The 17903-nt window shown below is 41.8% G+C and overlaps 1 protein-coding gene across 3 annotated transcripts in view; it reads right to left on the reverse strand.

Annotated features, from left to right (window-relative positions):
* lifra (LIF receptor subunit alpha a) overlaps positions 1-17903 on the reverse strand; it is a 183980-nt gene that overhangs the window by 155840 nt on the left and 10237 nt on the right. The window contains exon 1 of one of the 3 annotated variants that reach the window (XM_060834318.1): positions 13276-13298. The exons of the other annotated variants lie outside the window; for them this stretch is intronic. The gene's annotated coding sequence lies outside the window, so the exon portion shown is untranslated. Of the gene's footprint in view, positions 1-13275; positions 13299-17903 lie in introns of those variants that run through there. 3 annotated transcript variants of the gene reach the window in all.

Consider the following 17903-nt stretch of genomic DNA (forward strand, 5'->3'; position numbering starts at 1 on the left):
AAGCCCATCTAATCTATGTTTTTCCATTCTCGTCCATATGCCTATCCAATAACCATTTAAATGCCCTTAAAATTGGCAAGTCTACTACTGTTGCAGACAGTGCGTTCCATGCCCCTACTCCTCTGAGTAAATATACTACCTCTGACTGCTGAACTGTATCTATCACCCCTCAATTTAAAGCTACATGCCCTCATGCTAGCAATCGCCATGCAAGGAAAAAGGCTCTGACTATCCAACCTATCTAACCCTCTGACTGTCTTAAATGTCTCAATTAAGTTGCCTCTCAAACTTTTTCTCTCTGACAAAACAGCCCGAGGTGCCTCAGCATTTCCTCGTACGACCTTCTCTCCATACCAGGCAACATCCTAGTAAATCTCCTCTGAACCTTTCCAAGACTTCCACAACTTTCCTATCATGTGGTGACCAGAACTGTACACAATCCTCCAAATATGGTCGCACCAGAGTTTTGTACAGCTGCAGCACGATCTCATGGTTCCAAATCTCAATCCCTCTATCAATAAAAGCTAACACACCATATGCCACCTTAACAACTGTTGGCAACACATTCCACGTATTCACAACTCTCTGCATAAAGAACCTACCTCTGATGCCTCCTTTATACCTTCCTCCTAATATCTTCAGAGTATGACTTTTCATACCAGTCAATCCTGCCCTGGGGAAAAGTCTCTGGCTATTGACTCCATCTATTCCTCTTGTTTATTTTGTACATCTCGATCAGGTCACCTCTCTTCCTCCTCCTCTCCAGAGAGAAAAGTCCGAGCTTACTCAACCTTACTTCATAAAGGCAAGCCCTCCAGTCCAGGCAGCATCCTGGTAAACCTTCTTTGCACCCTCTCCAAAGCCTCTGTATCTTTCCTAAAGTGGGGCGACCTGAACTGGACACAATATTCCAAGTGTGGTCTCACTAGGGACTTGTAGAGCTGCAGCAAAACCTCGCGGCTCTTAAACTCGATCGCCCTGTAAATGAAAGCCAAAACACCATATGCTTTCTTAACAACCCCATCCACTTGGGTGGCAACTTTGAGGGATCTATGTACTTGCACACCCAGATCCCTCTGTTCCTCCATACTGCCAAGAATCCTATCTTTACTCCAATATTCAGCATTCGAGTTAGACCTTCCAAAATGCATCACTTCGCATTTATCCAGGTTGAACTCCATCTGCCATTTCTCAGCCCAGCTCTGCATCCTGTCTATGTCTCACTGCAGCCTGCAGGAGCCCTCTATACTATCGACGCCACCTCCAACCTTTGTCATCTGCAAATTTACTAACCCACCCCTCAACCTCCTTATCCAAGTCATTTATAAAAACTACAAAGAGCAGACGCCCAATAAGAGAACCCGGCAGGACTCCACTCAACACTGACCTCCAGGCAGAATACTTCACATCAACAACCACTCTCTGCCCTCTGTGAGCCAGCCAATTCCGAATCCAGATAGTCAAATCTCTTAGTAGCACATAATTTCTGACATTATGAATAAGCCTAGAGTGGGGAACCCTATCAAATACCTTGCTAAAGTCTATATACGCCACATCCACTGCTCGAACATCGATCAGTCTTGACACCTCCTCGAAGAACACAATAAGATTTGAGAGGCATGACCTGCCCCTCACAAAGCCATGCTGACTGCCTTTAATCACACCATGCTTTGTCAAATAGTCATAAATCCTATCCCTCAGAATTCTTTCCAAATGTTTGCTGACCACAGATTTAAGACTGAATGGTCTGTAATTGCCAGGGATTTCCCTATTACCCTTCGTGAAAATAGGAACATTCGCCTCCTTCCAATCCTCCAGTACGACTCCAGTGGAGAGTGAGGAGGCAAATATCCTCGAGTGAGAGAGGGTCATGTCATTTTGCGGCTAGTTGATGTTCATGTGGTGGGACAGGATGGTGTCAAGATATGCAGAGCTAAGTATGATGGAGCAGGAGCAGGTTGAGACAATGGGTCAACCAGGGCATTGTGAATTTTGGGTCAGAGGTAGAATCGGACAGTGCTGGGTTCCCAGACTAGGAGGTTGAACTACTCCTCCTCCCACTCTGCCTCCTGTAAAAACGCTATCCCTTATTCCCAATTCCTCCACAACACCTGTTCCCAGGAGGACCAATTCCACCTTAGAACATCCCAGATGTCCTCCTTCTTCAAAGACTGCAATTTCCCCTCCCAGTAGTCGACACGGCCCTCCAGCGCATCTCCTCCAATTCCCGCACCTCTGCCCTTGAACACCATCTCTCCTATCACAGCAAGACAGAACCACCCCACCAACCTCCAGACACATCGCATCATCCTCCACCATTTCCACCACCTACAAACAGACCCCACCACCACAGATATATTTTTCTTCCCACCTCTGTCTGCGTTTTGGAGAGACCATCCCCTTTGTGACTCCCTTGTCAGGTCCCCCCCCCCCCCCCCCCCCCCACATCCACTCACCCTCCCCTGCCACCTCAACAAATATAAAACCTGCACCCACAGCTCCCCCCTCACCTCCGTCCAAGGCCCTAAAGGATACTTCCACATCCAACAGAAATTTACCTGTACACACTTCGTCTACAGTATCCATTGCACCCTCCGACACTGGGGACACAGGACGCCAACTTACACATCATTTCAGAGAACATCTCTGGGACACCCAAGCAAACCAACCCCACTGTCCTGTGGCGAAGCACTTAACTCCTCCTCCCACTCCACCAAGGACATGCAGGTTCTGGGCCGCCTCCATTGCCAAACCCTCACCTCCCGATGCCTGGAGAAAGAATACCTCATCTTCTGTCTTTGAACCGTCCAATCACACAGGATCAGTATGGATTTCACCAGTTTCCCCATTTCCCACCTTATCCCAATCACAACCTTGCAACTCTGCACCACCCACTTGAACAGTCCTACTTGTGTATCTTCGTCCCCACCTATTTGTTCCACCCTTCTCTTCGACCTATAGTTTCACCATCACATTCATCCCCCTATCGCACTTCAAGCTACCATCCCAACAGCCCCAACACCGTCCCCTTGGCCGACAAGCCTCATTCCTGATGATGGGCTTATGCCCAAAATGTAGATTCTCTTGCTCCTTGGATGCTGCCTGACCAGCTGCACTTTTTCAACCCCACAGTCTTCAATGTGTGTAACCAGTTTATGGAATTTTCTTCTTCCTGACGACTAAGCACTTGCCCAGCATAAACATCAGCTTTCCTTACATTCAGCTTCCAACAGTGTTTCTCGAGAATTCTTATAAACCACTTAGGATTTTTACCCAAAAGGCTGACTTTTTGAAGATTCAGGTCAGGAATTAGCCCTCTACAAATTACAATTCACTCAGCTGCCAGGTTCCTCAAGCAGGTACTGACTGATTTTAAAGCACAACCTCGCCCTGACCCATGACCTTGGCAGCCTGTGAGCAACTCTACATGGGCTTACTTGGTTTGCACCAAGCAGTAGCACAATGTAGGGCACCAACAGAAAAAACTAGAGTTCTAGTTTGACAAAATTGACCAGCATGCAGTCAGGACAGGGAGAATTTAAAGGTAATAGGTTAGAGTAGCCTAAACCAGCATGAGGAACTGCCATACAGACAAAAACAAGAAAACAAAGTTACGACAAACAGACAAGATAATGTAAATCACAAGATAATGAAAGTCAATACTCCACAGGTGATTAGATGAAGAAATAGCTTGTCCAAACATAATTAATAACATGACCAGAGACATGTTCAGTGGTACACAAGGAGAATTTGACAGTATAAAAGAATAAACAACGAGTTTACTGATGGGGAGAACCTACAATCAACTCTTAGTGAGAAGATTGACCTGAGTCAAGAATGTGGAGGTTCAAGTGTTGGACTGGGATGAACAATGTCAGAGGTCACATACACCAGGTTCTAGTCCAACAGGTTTATTCGAGATCACAAGCTTTCGGAGCATAGCGCCTTCATTTCACCTGACAAAGGGGCTACACTCCGAAAGCTTGTGATTTTAAATAAACCTGTTGGACTATAACCTGGTGTCATGTGACTTCTGACTAAGGACTCAGAAGACCATGAGAAATATTAGTGAAATGGTCCATCGTGGCAGGAAGCATCCACTAAAAGATTTCAATTGATAACTTTCTTAACATAAATTTAACTTGACAGAGGCAAGACAAGTACATTCACAGAATTATACAATAAAGACGAGGCCCTTTGGCCCATTGAACCTGCACTGACAAAGACTGATCTAAATCTATGTCAATCCAACTTTCCAGCACTTGGCCTGTAGTTTTGACTGCTATGTCACTTCATGTGCTCACACAAGTACTTTTTCAGGTTTGTGAGGTTTCTCATCTCAACTTCGCTCCCAAGCAGTGTATTCCAGATTCAGACTACCTTTGGTGAATTTTCCTTCCTCAAAACCACCTGCCTTTCTGGTTAAAATTATGCCCCATAACAGTGACGCTTCAATGCAGGGTACAGTTGCTTTCTATGCACATTGTCCATGACTCTAAATTTTGTAATCTTCAATCAGATCCTTCTCAGGACTTTTCTCCTCCAAACTAAATAACACAAGCTTATCTAGCCTCTCCTCATAGATAAGCTGCTCCATCCCAAGAAAGATTCTGATAAATCTCTCTGTATCCTCTCTGGTGCAATCACATCCTTCCTATTGTGCAGTGACAAGAGCCACACACAGTACCCCAGCTGTAGCCTATCCAAAATTTTGGACAGGTCCAATATAAATCCCCTGCTCTTACAATCTATGCCACAACAAATAAAAGCAAGTGTCCCATGTGCCTTCTTAATCACTCTATTGACCAATCTTCAGGAATATGTGGTCAAGCACATCAAGATCCCTCTATTCCTCTGAGCTTCTTGGTATTTTGCCATTCACTAGGTAATTCCTTTGTCTTGTTACTTTGTTCAAGACAAACAAGTGCTGACTAAAAGCACCCACGCCCACCACAAATTTCAGTCTAACTTTTTTATTTATTTTGCAAATATTAACTTAAAGTTAACTTGAGTTAAAATCATGTCTCCAGGTCACTAGCAATAAAGAGGGTGTAGGAGTGAAGGTGGTGGTGGTGGTGGTGTTGATGATCAGTTGATTCAGAACATCATGGCTGGATGCAATTTTAGATACGTTGAGGGAGATCTGAAGAAGCAATTGAACACCCTGAATTCAGTTCATTAGGTGATACATTGCACGTGGAGAAACCAGGGTAATGAATAAGAAATATAGCATAGGATGCAACACAGTCACAGAGCTATAAATATCTTGGACGTGTAAAGCTTCAGAGACTAGCACATGAAGTCTGGAAAAGCCAAACTTGGAGGAAACAAAGTCAGATGTGGGTTTCAGATAAGGTGAGATAGGAGGTATGGGAATTAAATTAAAACAAAGGCACATTTCTCACCATACTTGCACAGTCCTCACAAACCAATATACAGAATTTTTTCTATTAAAACAAGTCCATTTCCCAGCATTGGCTAACGGTTAAAAGGCCTCTCTCTGTACTCTGCAATTCTACATATCCAGTTATTCTGCTTTCCTCAAATGACATCTCTGAATCAATGAGAATGCTTCACTGAGAAATGACTCAAACTTGCAAACATTATGGTCAAAGCTGACGGAATTTTAATTAAATTCTGATGTGAACACTTTCCAACATCTTTGCCAGCACAATTTACAGAGGGGATGACAAAAGCCAATAAGGTCAGACATTCAAATTGGTTTCAAGAAATGAACAAATAGGTTAAGAAAGTAACTGAAATTATTAGCAGATATGTTCAGAATGTTACAAAAAGAGAATCCAGCCAAAACACCCACACACAAATCAGAGTACACACTGTATCGCAGTACTACATTATCTAAACCACAAGCCACATGTGTGTAGCCACTTCCCCCAACCTGATATTTACTGTTGGATTCATTGTGTAATTTCATCACAAGTTGTCTTACCCCAATTGATACACCTGAGTCTATTCAATTGGTATCAATCCTGCTTTCAAATTCCAAATTAGAATTGACATTTTTCCAATTCTCAAAATATTTTCCCCTTTCCCACATGTACGATCATTGCAACCAACAAATTAAGCTGGCCAGTTCCCTTGTTTTTTTTTAAATCTGTGTTGTTCTGAAACTGGACACAGTTTGTAATTCATTATGAACAATCATGCAATCCTGAATGGACCACAGTGCAAGTTCCTCTACCAAGGTAGTACTGAGCTCAAGTTTCAGATCCCAGTCAAAGTCAGAATTCACCAGGGATGGTTCGCCATGCACAAGAAAACTTGGCGACGCTGCTGCCCCATTCCAGCTCAAATGTTGGAGGGTGTTTGAATTACATTTCAACAAAGCTGCGGAGTCTCAAATCTTTCTGGGCTTGAATGCTGTTTTAAAACATTACCAAGTCACACTTTTAATCTGGACATTAAAAGGGGAGGCACCTACCTTTGCTTTTGCATACACTAAAGAGTTAACTCCGGTGAACTGAATTTGAAACCCACTGTTGGGTTTATTTCCACGGTCTGCATGGCAGGATCAAATGTATAGCAGATGTTGAACGTTAAAAAAAACAAAATCAGAAGGAGGAAAAGCAAGAAGGACGTGGCACTGAGTCACTCTGTAACAAAGATTGTTTGTACTGCCAAAGAACGAACCCAGCTGCCTGCCAGGGCAATAAAAAAAATTTCAGCTTGGTTTACATATTTTTAAACTGCACTTTTTGACAGCTTGAGTCAGAATACGATCAGAATTATGTCATAAATTGAGGAACCTCAAGAGATTAGACACAGTTAAGGAATGAGTTTCCAGTAAATCGGAGCATGAACAGCTTCTTGTTGGTTCATGGGTTGCAGCTGCCTGAAGCCAATGTAGCAAAATGGAAAACACCAATTGACTTCAACCAGGTACAAAGTTAAAAAAAGGGTTAGGCTGAGAAGTGGTTCCACACCAACACAACAACAAAACACATTACAAAAGGACCAGTGTTTCAAACTACAGTGTTAGTTAATTACTTACTGATCATGTTATAGCAAGCAAAACAATTCAACCATGGCATTGTCAGTAAGGCAAAAGCGACAAGTCCAGCATATGAAACCATCAACATTAAAATCAATTCTAGCTTAAGTAACCTCATTTATTCTGATCAACTCAGGAGTTTTGGGTTTTAAATTGACAACTTGAACAATTCAACAATAATACAGCACTTTAGAAAACAGATCCCAAGCAACTTTACAGAAGTATGAATAAAAATAAACCATAAATCAAAAACAGAAAATCAAAGATTACTGCAGAATATTGTGATCCTACCTTCTAACAATTCCAAGACTAATAACATGATGCACTGGAAACTATAGGGGCAGAAAATAATGCACTCTATAGAAGCTATGCCAAAATGTCTTCGAGAAATGTTACAGCTATGGAGAAAGCGAAATCGGCCTGTTGTGTCTGTCCCTGCTCTCTGGAATTGAAGCTCTGTGAGGCCAAGTTTTGCTGCATTCGGATATGGACTGCTTTAGGATCTAAGTCCTGAAAGGTGCCAAATACCATGCAATAATTGGTGAACATCCTCCATTCTGACCTGATGATGGAGAAAAAAACCATTCATGAAGCAGGTCAAGATGACTGGGCTGCAGACACTATCCTGAGGAAGTTAAAAGCTCTTGTGGCTCAGCAGTAGTGTCCCTACCCAAGCCAGGAGACCTAGGTTTACATCACATCTGCTCCAGAGGTGTGCAAGGGCATAGATTACAGAAAAGCCCTGAGGAACTCCTGCAGAAAGGTCTTGGAGCCGAGCTGACTGACCTCCATCTACCACTCCAACCAGCAGAGGTCCCCCCCACCACTGCCACCCTAGATTCCCACTGATTTTGCTAAACGATATCAGTGAACCAGATGATTGACTTTTTCTGAATCACAATTGACAGTAGCTTCATGGAAATCATGAGACTCTTACAGATATTCAATAAATTGATATTGAATACTGAATGTAATTCCCACCATCCGCCACGATGGATTTCAAATCTGGATCCCACAACTTTACCCAGGTCTCCAAATTAAAAGTTTAGCAATTAATACCACTAGGTCATCGTCTGCCCTTGTAAAAGATATGTAGAAACACGGACTGATTTTATGTAGCTGATTAGCTTTGTATCATTAATTTTTCCCCTCTCAACCTTCCAGCCAATCATACAGTCAGACGTACAGCATGGAAACAAATCCTTCGGTCCAACCTGTCCATGCCGACCAGATATTCCAACCCAATCCAGTCCCACCTGCCAGCACCTGGCCCATATCCCTCCAAACCCTGCCTATTCATATACCCATCCAAATGCCTCTTAAATGTTGCAATTGTATCAGCCTCCACCACTTCCTGCGGCAGCTCATTCCATGCATGTACCACCCTCTGTGTGAAAACGTTGTCCCTTAGGTCTCTTTTATATCTTTCCCCTCACTCTAAACCTATGCCCTCTAGTTCTGGACACCCGACCCTAGAGAAAAGACTTTGCCTATTTACCCTATCCATGCCTCTCAATTTTTGTAAACCTCTAAGGTCACCCCTCAGCCTCTGACGCTCCAGGGAAAACAGCCCCAGCTTGTTCAGCCTCTCCCTACAGCTCAAATCCTCCAACCCTGGCAACATCCTTGTAAATCTTTTCTGAACCCTTTCAAGTTTCACAACATCTTTCCAATAGGAAGGAGACCAGAACTGCATGCAATATTCCAACAGTGGCCTAACCAATGTCCTGTACAGCCTCAACATGACCTCCCAACTCCTGTACTCAATACTCTGACCTATAAAGGAAAGCATACCAAACACCGCCTTCACTATCCTATCAACCTGCGACTCTACTTTTAAGGAGCTGTGAATCTGCACTCCAAGGTCTCTGTTCCGCAATACTCCCTAGGACCTTACCATTAAGTATATAAGTCCTGCTAAGATTTGCCTTTCAGAAGTGCAGTACCTCACATTTATCTGAATTAAACTCCATCTGCCATTTATCAGCCCATTGGCTCATCTAGTCAAGATCCTGTTGGAATCTGAGGTAACCCTCTTAGCTGTCCACTATACCTCCAATTTTGGTGTCATCTGCAAACTTACTAACTGTACCTCTTATGCTCACATCCAAATCATTCATCTATATTACAAAAAGTAGAGGGCTCAGCACTGATCCTTGTGGCACTCCGCTGGTCACAGGCCTCCAGTCTGAAAAATAACCTTCCACCACCACCCTCTATCTTCTACCTTTGAGCCAGTTCTGTATCCAAATGGCTTATTCTCCCTGTATTCCGTGAGATCTAACCTTGCTAATCAGTCTCCCATAGGAACCTTGTCGAACTCCTTACTGAAGTCCATATAGATCACATCTACCGCTCCACCTTCATCAATCCTCTGTTACTTCCTCAAAAAACTCATCAAGTTTGAGACATGATTTCCCACACATAAAGCCATGTTTACTATCCCTAATCAGCCCTTGCCTTTCCAAATACATATAGATCCTGTCCCTCAGGGTTCCCTCCAACAACTTGCACACCACCAATGTCAGGCACACTGGTCTACAGTTCCCTGGTTTGTCCTTACCACCCTTCTTAAACAGTGGCACCACATATGCCAACTTCCAGTCTTCTGGCACCTCACCTGTGACGATCAATGATACAAATATCTCAGCAGGAGGCTCAGCAATCACTTCAATCTTTGCTGTTTTATTACATTCTATCCATGTTTCTGACCTGTCACCCATTTTAGCAGCATTATTTGCTTTTTATTTAAATTTGATGCCATCTTCAACATTTTTTATTAAGTCAACCATGTCCTACCATTCATGTCTTTGGAATTTTTCTTTTTCATTGTAGTGTATCTGTCGGGTGCATTCTGAAATAACCCTAAATGTTGCCACTGTATTGCTGTCAACACATCCTTTCACCTAATTTGGTAGTCCACTTTGCTTTCAGATTTGCCCATAAGTTTAATATATTAGCCTTGGATCCATACTTCTCTCCCTCAAAGTAGACATAAAATTCTAGCATATTATGATCACTGCTGCATCAAGTTGCCTTCGCCACGAGGTCATTGATTCCTCTTAACCAGTTACACAATAGTGGGTCTAATAAACCGGGTCTTTGGTTGACTCAAAAATGTGCTCTTATGAGAAACTTTGCCCAAAATATTCTACAGGTTTTTCTCATCTTGGCGACATCAAGAATAACATCATCCGTAATTATTGGAACTATCTGACAAGCCTACTTATTTCTTCTTTTCTACTCCATCCTAATATGCGGTTAATATCAGGGTTAATATCGGGGGCGAAAATATCATTGAGAGAAAGAAGAAATTGAATAAATTGAGGTTGTTGGAAAATATCTGGAACACCTTCATGAGTTGGGTTCTTGCCTTGATCTCTTCTCAAACCAGTATTACAAACTTGATTCCTGAACTAAAGTAATTTTTTTCAATTGTGCTGTATTATAATTAATTGAAAGAACCCTCCTTCTTAAATGTCAAGGATCATTCAATATCCAGATAATTGAAGCCATTATCGAGACATGATTTCAGGATGGCAATCAGATTGCATTTATTTATTTCAACTTGCACTCCCAATTCACGTGATTTGCTTAGAATGCATTCATATACAAAGCCTTTAATTTTGTCCTTATATTAGTTGTGGAGTTCTCTCTTACATTACCACTGTCCATCCTTTCTGTCAAGGTTTATAATTTCCTATATTCATATTTGTCTCCACTTTGATACAGCACATCTTCTCAAATGTCATGAATTAGTGCAATAATTTCTACTTCTTGAGTCACACGGCTCACAAGAGCACAAGCTCCAGCACAATTCAGATGACCCAGTGGTACAACATACTCATCAAGAAGTCAGAACCCCATGAAGTGGAACACACTTGCACCACACCAGTCTCTGAGCCACACATTCATTCATTTCTCTCATCTTATTTGCCTTATGCCAATTTATATATAGTTCAGGGAATAATCCAGAGATGATTACTGAGATCTTACTTCTTAATATGGTGCCTAGCTCCTGACACTGACAGCATACCTTCTTTCCATGCTCTACCTTAAATCACATGAATCCTAAGAACTGGATCTTTCCCCCCAAACAGTGCAAGTTCCTCACCATCCATGAGCAGGTGCTCCAAACCCTGGCACCAGGCAGGCAACACAGCCATCTGGATTCTGGCTGTTTGCTATTAGGAACATGGTGAACCCCCTCACAATACAGTCTCCCAAGACCACTACATTTCTTTTTGCTCCCCCATCTGAAAAGCTTTCTTTACCAAGACGATGAGGCAAGTAAATACTGGTTAGCAGCACAGAAGGGTTCAGAATTCTTTTGTTTTCAAATTAAATCTTTGATTACTGATTAATTATTCAAGACATAAAAATGTCTAACATGCAGATGACACTTCAGTATGGAGGTTTAAAATTATACAATTTAATATCCTGGAAGTAGCCACTTAGTGCCCTGATCTCATACAAATAGCAGTCATACAGGCTGTGCAAATTATCATGTTTGCGCTGAGCCTTGTTCTTCTCCACAAATGATGACCCCCAATATATCCATCAGGAAAAGCCAGGAAACAAGTAATATTTGTAAACAACCAAACTGGCTATACTGTTCTAAGGTAGACAAAAGAAATCTGACCAGCGTGCATCTTTTGCAAGTTTCAACTCATCATTTTCTCTTTCAGGATGTCACAAGTGGCAAAAAACCTATACATTTAGATCCATTTCAAGAGTCATTTTAGATAAGATACCAAGAGATAGGGAGTATAAACTGAGTAAATGGAGTTCAAGTAAAATGAACTAAATAGCAGAACAGTCCCAAAGGGCTGTCTGGTCTTCTCCTATTCTATGAACCCCCTGCATCATTTCATATCATTTTTCCTTTAAAAGCTATTATTGTCTCCATATCTGATGGGAAACATGCTCAACAACCCTGTGTTTAATACACTCTTGCAACCACACCTTTTTTTGATGATCTTAATTTTCCTTTCAGTTACCAACTTGAGCCACCAAACCTATAAATGCTGTCCAAACCTTTTCCTGAGGCATGCTTCTCCTTTCTTCCCTTTTTAAAATGAAACCCCTCCTTTTCTGAGCTAGTTATTTCAGTAATTCACTGTGCATTCCCGGAATCAGTACTGGAGGAAATGTGACTTTAATCGCCTAGAAGAGAAAATTCTTAACTGTTGTACTCATTTCTCCACGCCCACACATTGTCATTCATACTTCACAAATCTGTTTGCAATTCTAGCCATAGTAGAAAAATGGTGCTTCTGGTACTTTCATAGGGTTCTTGTGATCTAACAGTAGTATCCCTACCGCTGAATGAAATGACCTTCGTTCAAGCCTCCAGAGGTACATAGAACAACAGCACAGCACAAGAACAGGTCCTTAAGTTCACCATACCTGTGCTGAACATGATCCCATGCTAAAGGAATCACAAATAGTTTCATGTAGTCCATATCCCTCCATTCCCTGCCAAGTCACGCACCTGCTTAAACACCTCTTAGTCATTACTACTCTATCTGCTTTTACCACCTCCCCGGCAACACATTGTAGGCACCGACCAGTAAAAAAAACTTGCCTCGCACATTTTCTTTCAACCTCCCCCTTTTCACCTTAAACCTAAGCCCCCTAGTTTTTGACATTTCCAACCCAAGAAAAAGACTCCAATTATCCAAAGAATAGTACATCACAAGACTAAGCCCTTCAGTCCACCTAGCCTGCACTGACATTTGATGTATTTCAAAATTAAAAGCTCTTGCCCCTTCATGATCCATCTGTCTATTTCCTGCTTATTCACATATGTGTCAAAATGCCTCTTTAACGTCGCTATTCCATCTGCCTCAATCACCTCTTCTGGCAGCACATTCCAGGCACTTACAAATAAAACCTGCCTCTCACCTCTCCTTTCAACTTCCAGCTTCCACCTTAAACCTATGTCCCCTAATAATCGACATTACTATCCTCTGAAAAGATTCCGATGATCCATTTTATCCATACCACTCAGTTTTATAAACTTTTATCAGATTGCCCCTCAGCCTCGAATATTCAAGTGAAATCAAACCAAGTTTATCCAATCTCTCCTCATAGCTGAGACTCTCCAAATCAGGTAGAATCACAGCAAACAGTCATTGTACCTCTCCAGAGTCTCCACACCCTTCTGGTAATATGAACCAGGATGATACGCAACATTCCAAACATGGCCTAATTAAACTTCTATGCAGCTGCAAAGTGACTTGCCAATTTTTATACTCTACCTCAATCGATGATGACAAACATAGGACATGCTTTCTTGACTAACTTATCCAATTGTATTGTCATTTTTAGAGAACTGTGACATGCCCAGACCCCTCTGCGTGTTAGTACTTTTCAGGCTCTGCCACTTGCTGTGTACTTCCCTCCTGTATTAGACCTTCCAAAATAAGTCACCACCCATTTGTCTAGTTTAAACTCCATCTGCCATTTCTCCGCCCAAGTTCCTGCCTATTGATAGCCTGCTGTACCCTCTGGCAATCCTCCCGACTATCAGAGGCTCTCCCAACCTGTGCGTCACCCACAGATTTACTATCAGACTACCTACATTCTCCTACAAGTCGTTCATGTACATTATAAGCAACAGGAATTCCAGCACTGACCTCTGCAAAACAGAGCTGCAGTCATAAGATCAGTCAAAACAAAAATTTCCACTGTTACTCCCCGCCTTCTATGACAAAAACTTGTTCTATATCTACCGTACCAGGTCACTGCGGATCCCAAGTGACTTCACTCTCTGTATCTGCCTGCTAGGAGGGGCATTGTCAAAGCCCTTGCTTAAAGTCTACATGGAGAACATCCACTGCCCTGCCCTCATCTATCACCCTCATCGCTTCCTCAATCAACAATCAAATTTGTGAGACAAGACCTCCCCACAGAAAGTAATACTGACTATCCTAAAATCATGAGGGTTAGAGATAAAGTGAATGGCAGGTATCTTTTCCCTAGGGTGGGGGATTTCAAGACTTGGGTGAATATTTTTAAGTTAAGAGAAGAAATATCTTCGCAAAACATGAGGGGCAATAATTTTACACAAAGTGTTTTTTGTGTGTAATGAACGTGCAATGGTAGCATGGTGGCTCAGTGGTTAGCAATGCTGCCTCACAGTACCAGGGTCAGGTGACTGTGTGGAGTTTGTACCTTCTCTCTGCGTCTGCGTGGATTTCCTCCGGGTGCTCCGGTTTCCTCCCACAGTCCAAAGCTGAGCAGGTCAAGTGAATTGGCCATGCTAAATTGCCCATAGTGTTAGGTGCATTAGTCAGAGAGAAATGGGTCTGAGTGGGTTACTCTTCGGTGGGTTGGTGTGGACTTGTTGGGCCAAAGGGCCTGTTTCCACATTGTAGGAAATCTAATCTAATCCAGAGGAAGTGGGAGATATGTGTACGGTTACAATGTTTAAAAGACATTTGGATAAGTATATAAATAAGATATGGTTGAAGGGATATGGCCAAGCGGAGGTAGGGGGGACTAGATTACTTTAAGATTATGTTTGGCATGGACTCTGTAGACTTAAGGGTCTGTTTCTGTGTTGTATGGCGCCATGTTGAACATTTAGTCAAAGAGAAAGGAAGCACGTACACATTTTAGGAAAGTGAAATCAGATAAGGCCTTGAGGAACAAAGAAGGAAGCTGGAAAGAATTTAAGTAAGGAATTATGAAAGCTAAATGTCCTTGACAAGCAGGATTAGACAGAATCCCAAGGCATTTCTATATGTGCATTAGTCCATTCTTATCCAAATGCTCGCAAATCCTGGCCCTTAGACTCTATTCCAATAATTTTGCATTGCTTACATATTCTTCCTTTATCTTTTTGACTAAACCTTCAATGGAGTCATACAACATGGAAACAGGCCCTTTGGTCTCCCAAGTCCATGCCGAACATAATCCCAAAGTAATTCAGTCCCACCTGCCTGCGCTTGATATACAACTGATGCGAGGTTCACTGGCCTATAATTTCCTGGATTATGACTGTTACCTTTCTTATATAAAGAAACAACAGCAAATATGCTCTAGTCTTCTGGGATCTTGCCTATGGCTGAAGAGAACACAAGATCTCTGTCAAGGCTCCAACAATCTCCACCCTTGCACCCTCAGCAGTTCAGAGAAAATTCACTCAATTGACACCTGCAAGAGAAAGAGGGTTACCTCACATCAAAAAGCTGGACAGACTGGGTTTATGTACACTGGAAATGCAAAGAATGAGGTTGATGTTATGGAAATATATTAGATCTTAAAAGGGAATTAACAGGGTGGAAGCTGAGAGGAGCCTTGTTCTTGAGGGAGAGATTGGAACCGGGAACAAAGTTTAAAAATAAGGAGTCTCCCACTTAAAACAGAGATTAGCAAGAACTGTTATGCTGAGAAGGTCATGAGTCTTTAGAACTCTGTTCCCACAGAACAGTGAATACAGTTATGGCAAAGATCAATTGTTTTTTGACTAACAAAGAAATCAACGGTAATGGCATGTAGGTGGAATGTGGAGTTGATGCTACAATCAGATCAGCCATGATCAATGACCAAATCCTGCATCTAATTCATACGTTCCTTTGTGTTTGTATTCTAGGCTATGTGTCATGGAATGCCTGCAATGGATTACATGATAATATAGTTAATCAAAATTGATACTCAGTCCAATATTGACCACCCCAAATAAAATTACATATCATACCTTCTAGACAGCACGGGAGATGGAGAGAAATAAAATCTTCTTCAAAAGAGCTTTTAAATTATGCAAATCCTTTAGAAATACACTATACATACTTCCCCAATAATTTTGCTTTGGACCTGCAATCTGCGATGACAGTTATAGTCTACAATGAATCTCTCAGTTTAAATGTAAAATTACAATTCAATCTCAATTACACTTAGAACTCTTTCCACTTTATTGGCACCAGATTATAAATTATTTAACAAAATTTCCAACATGATGCACTAGCAGTAAATGGCTATAATTGATGCTCACATAATGTTCATAAACCAATCTAGGTTTGCATTAATAGGTGAATTTGTAATTTCCAACCAGTCTTTTTGATAAAGATAAGGAGACCGGAGCAACTACTGACAATTTACTGAAGCAATCTAAGCCTTTCAATAGCTTACTTAATTGTTCAGTCCTTAATGTGAATTAAGGCCATAAGACCATCAGAAATAGGAACAAAAGTAGGCTATTCAGTACCATGATCCTGCTCCACCCAATCAATAGAATCATGCCTGATCGAACATTCTTCACATTTATATTCCTGTTTTTTCCCACATAATGGTTCCCTACTACTCAGGAACTGTCTGTGCCTGAAATATACACAAGGACTCTGCACTCCAAAGCTCTCTGTGGCAAGAAATTCCAAATACCCTCAATCCTCAGAGAAAGAATTCCTCCTCAGCTCAGTCTTAAATTGGCACCCCTTTATTCTGAACTCTGCCCTCTACGCCTAGACTCTCTTATGACAGGAAACATCTCAGCATTTACTCTTAAACCACTCAAGAATCCTGTATTTTCAACTAGTGCACCTTCTATTCTTCTAAACTCCAGTGAGTAGAATCCCAACCAGTTTAGTCTTTGCTCACAAAATAATTTCTTGATACTTGGGGTCATACCAGTTTTCTAAACTGCCTCCAATGAATTAATATCTTTCCTTGAATAAGGAAACAAAACTGCTCGTTATACTGCAGATGTGGTCTCACCAGCGCTTTACACAGCTATAGTTATACTTACCTCTCTTATCCTCCAAATCCCTTGAAATAAGGTCCAACATTCCATTAGGCTTCCTGATTACCTGACACATCTGTATGCTAGCATTGTGTTTCTTGAGTACATCCCCTTAAGTCCCTTTGTTTCGAAGTTTCCTGGAGGTTTTCTTCATTTAAATAATAATTGTTCTTTTGCTCTCCCATCCAAAATGAACAAATTCACATTTTCCAACTCATTTGTCAACATTTTGCCCACTTACTTTACCTATCGATAGCACTCTATAAATTGTTTGTGTCCCCTTGTCGCCCTGCCTTTCCACCTATTTTTGAGTCATCTACAAATTTGGCTACAACTTCCTTCCTGATGAAGGGCTTATGCTCGAAACGTCGAATTCTCTATTCCTGAGATGCTGCCTAACCTGCTGTGCTTTGACCAGCAACACATTTGCAGTTTTTACTCATGAATATACATTGTCAACAGTTGCAGTCCCAGCGCTAATTCCTGCAGAAATCATCTAAAATACAACTCATTATCCCCACACACTGTTTCCTACCCATTGGCTAATTCTCTATCGATGCAAATGTACTGTCTCCAACATCATGGGATCTAATCTTAGAAATTAATCTATTGAGGTACCTTGTCAAATGCCTTCATCGGACATTTGTTGTTCAAAGATTAACATGGTTAAGCAGAAGCAAACTGCTAATACTGCGATGATATTAAGGCTATAGTCTAGGAGGGCGAAATCACCATAATAAATTCTGAACTTGGGTTTAATGGTACCAATACTTGGAGGGTTGGCATCATGAAAAATCTGTGATTGGAACAACTTTTCTGATGCCCTCCAGGAATCAACCAATTTCCAGTGAGTTTTCTTTTTAAAAATTCATTTGTGCAATGTGGGTATTGTTGGCTGACCAGCATTTGTTGCCCATCCAGAGTTGCTCTTGAGAATGTGGTGGTGAGCTGCCTTCTCGAACTGCTGCAGTCTTGTATGTAAGCCACAATGTCATCAGGGAAAAGAATTCCAGGATTTTAACCCTGCGACACTGAAGGAAATATAGTGCAGTGGCTCAGTATGGAGCTGTACTGCCTCACAGCACTGGGAACGCCGGCTTGCTTCCACCCTTGGGCAACTGTCTGTGTGGAGTCTGCACATTCTTT

The sequence above is a fragment of the Hemiscyllium ocellatum genome, chromosome 2 (genome assembly GCF_020745735.1).
Source record: "Hemiscyllium ocellatum isolate sHemOce1 chromosome 2, sHemOce1.pat.X.cur, whole genome shotgun sequence".
Lineage (NCBI taxonomy): Eukaryota > Metazoa > Chordata > Chondrichthyes > Orectolobiformes > Hemiscylliidae > Hemiscyllium > Hemiscyllium ocellatum.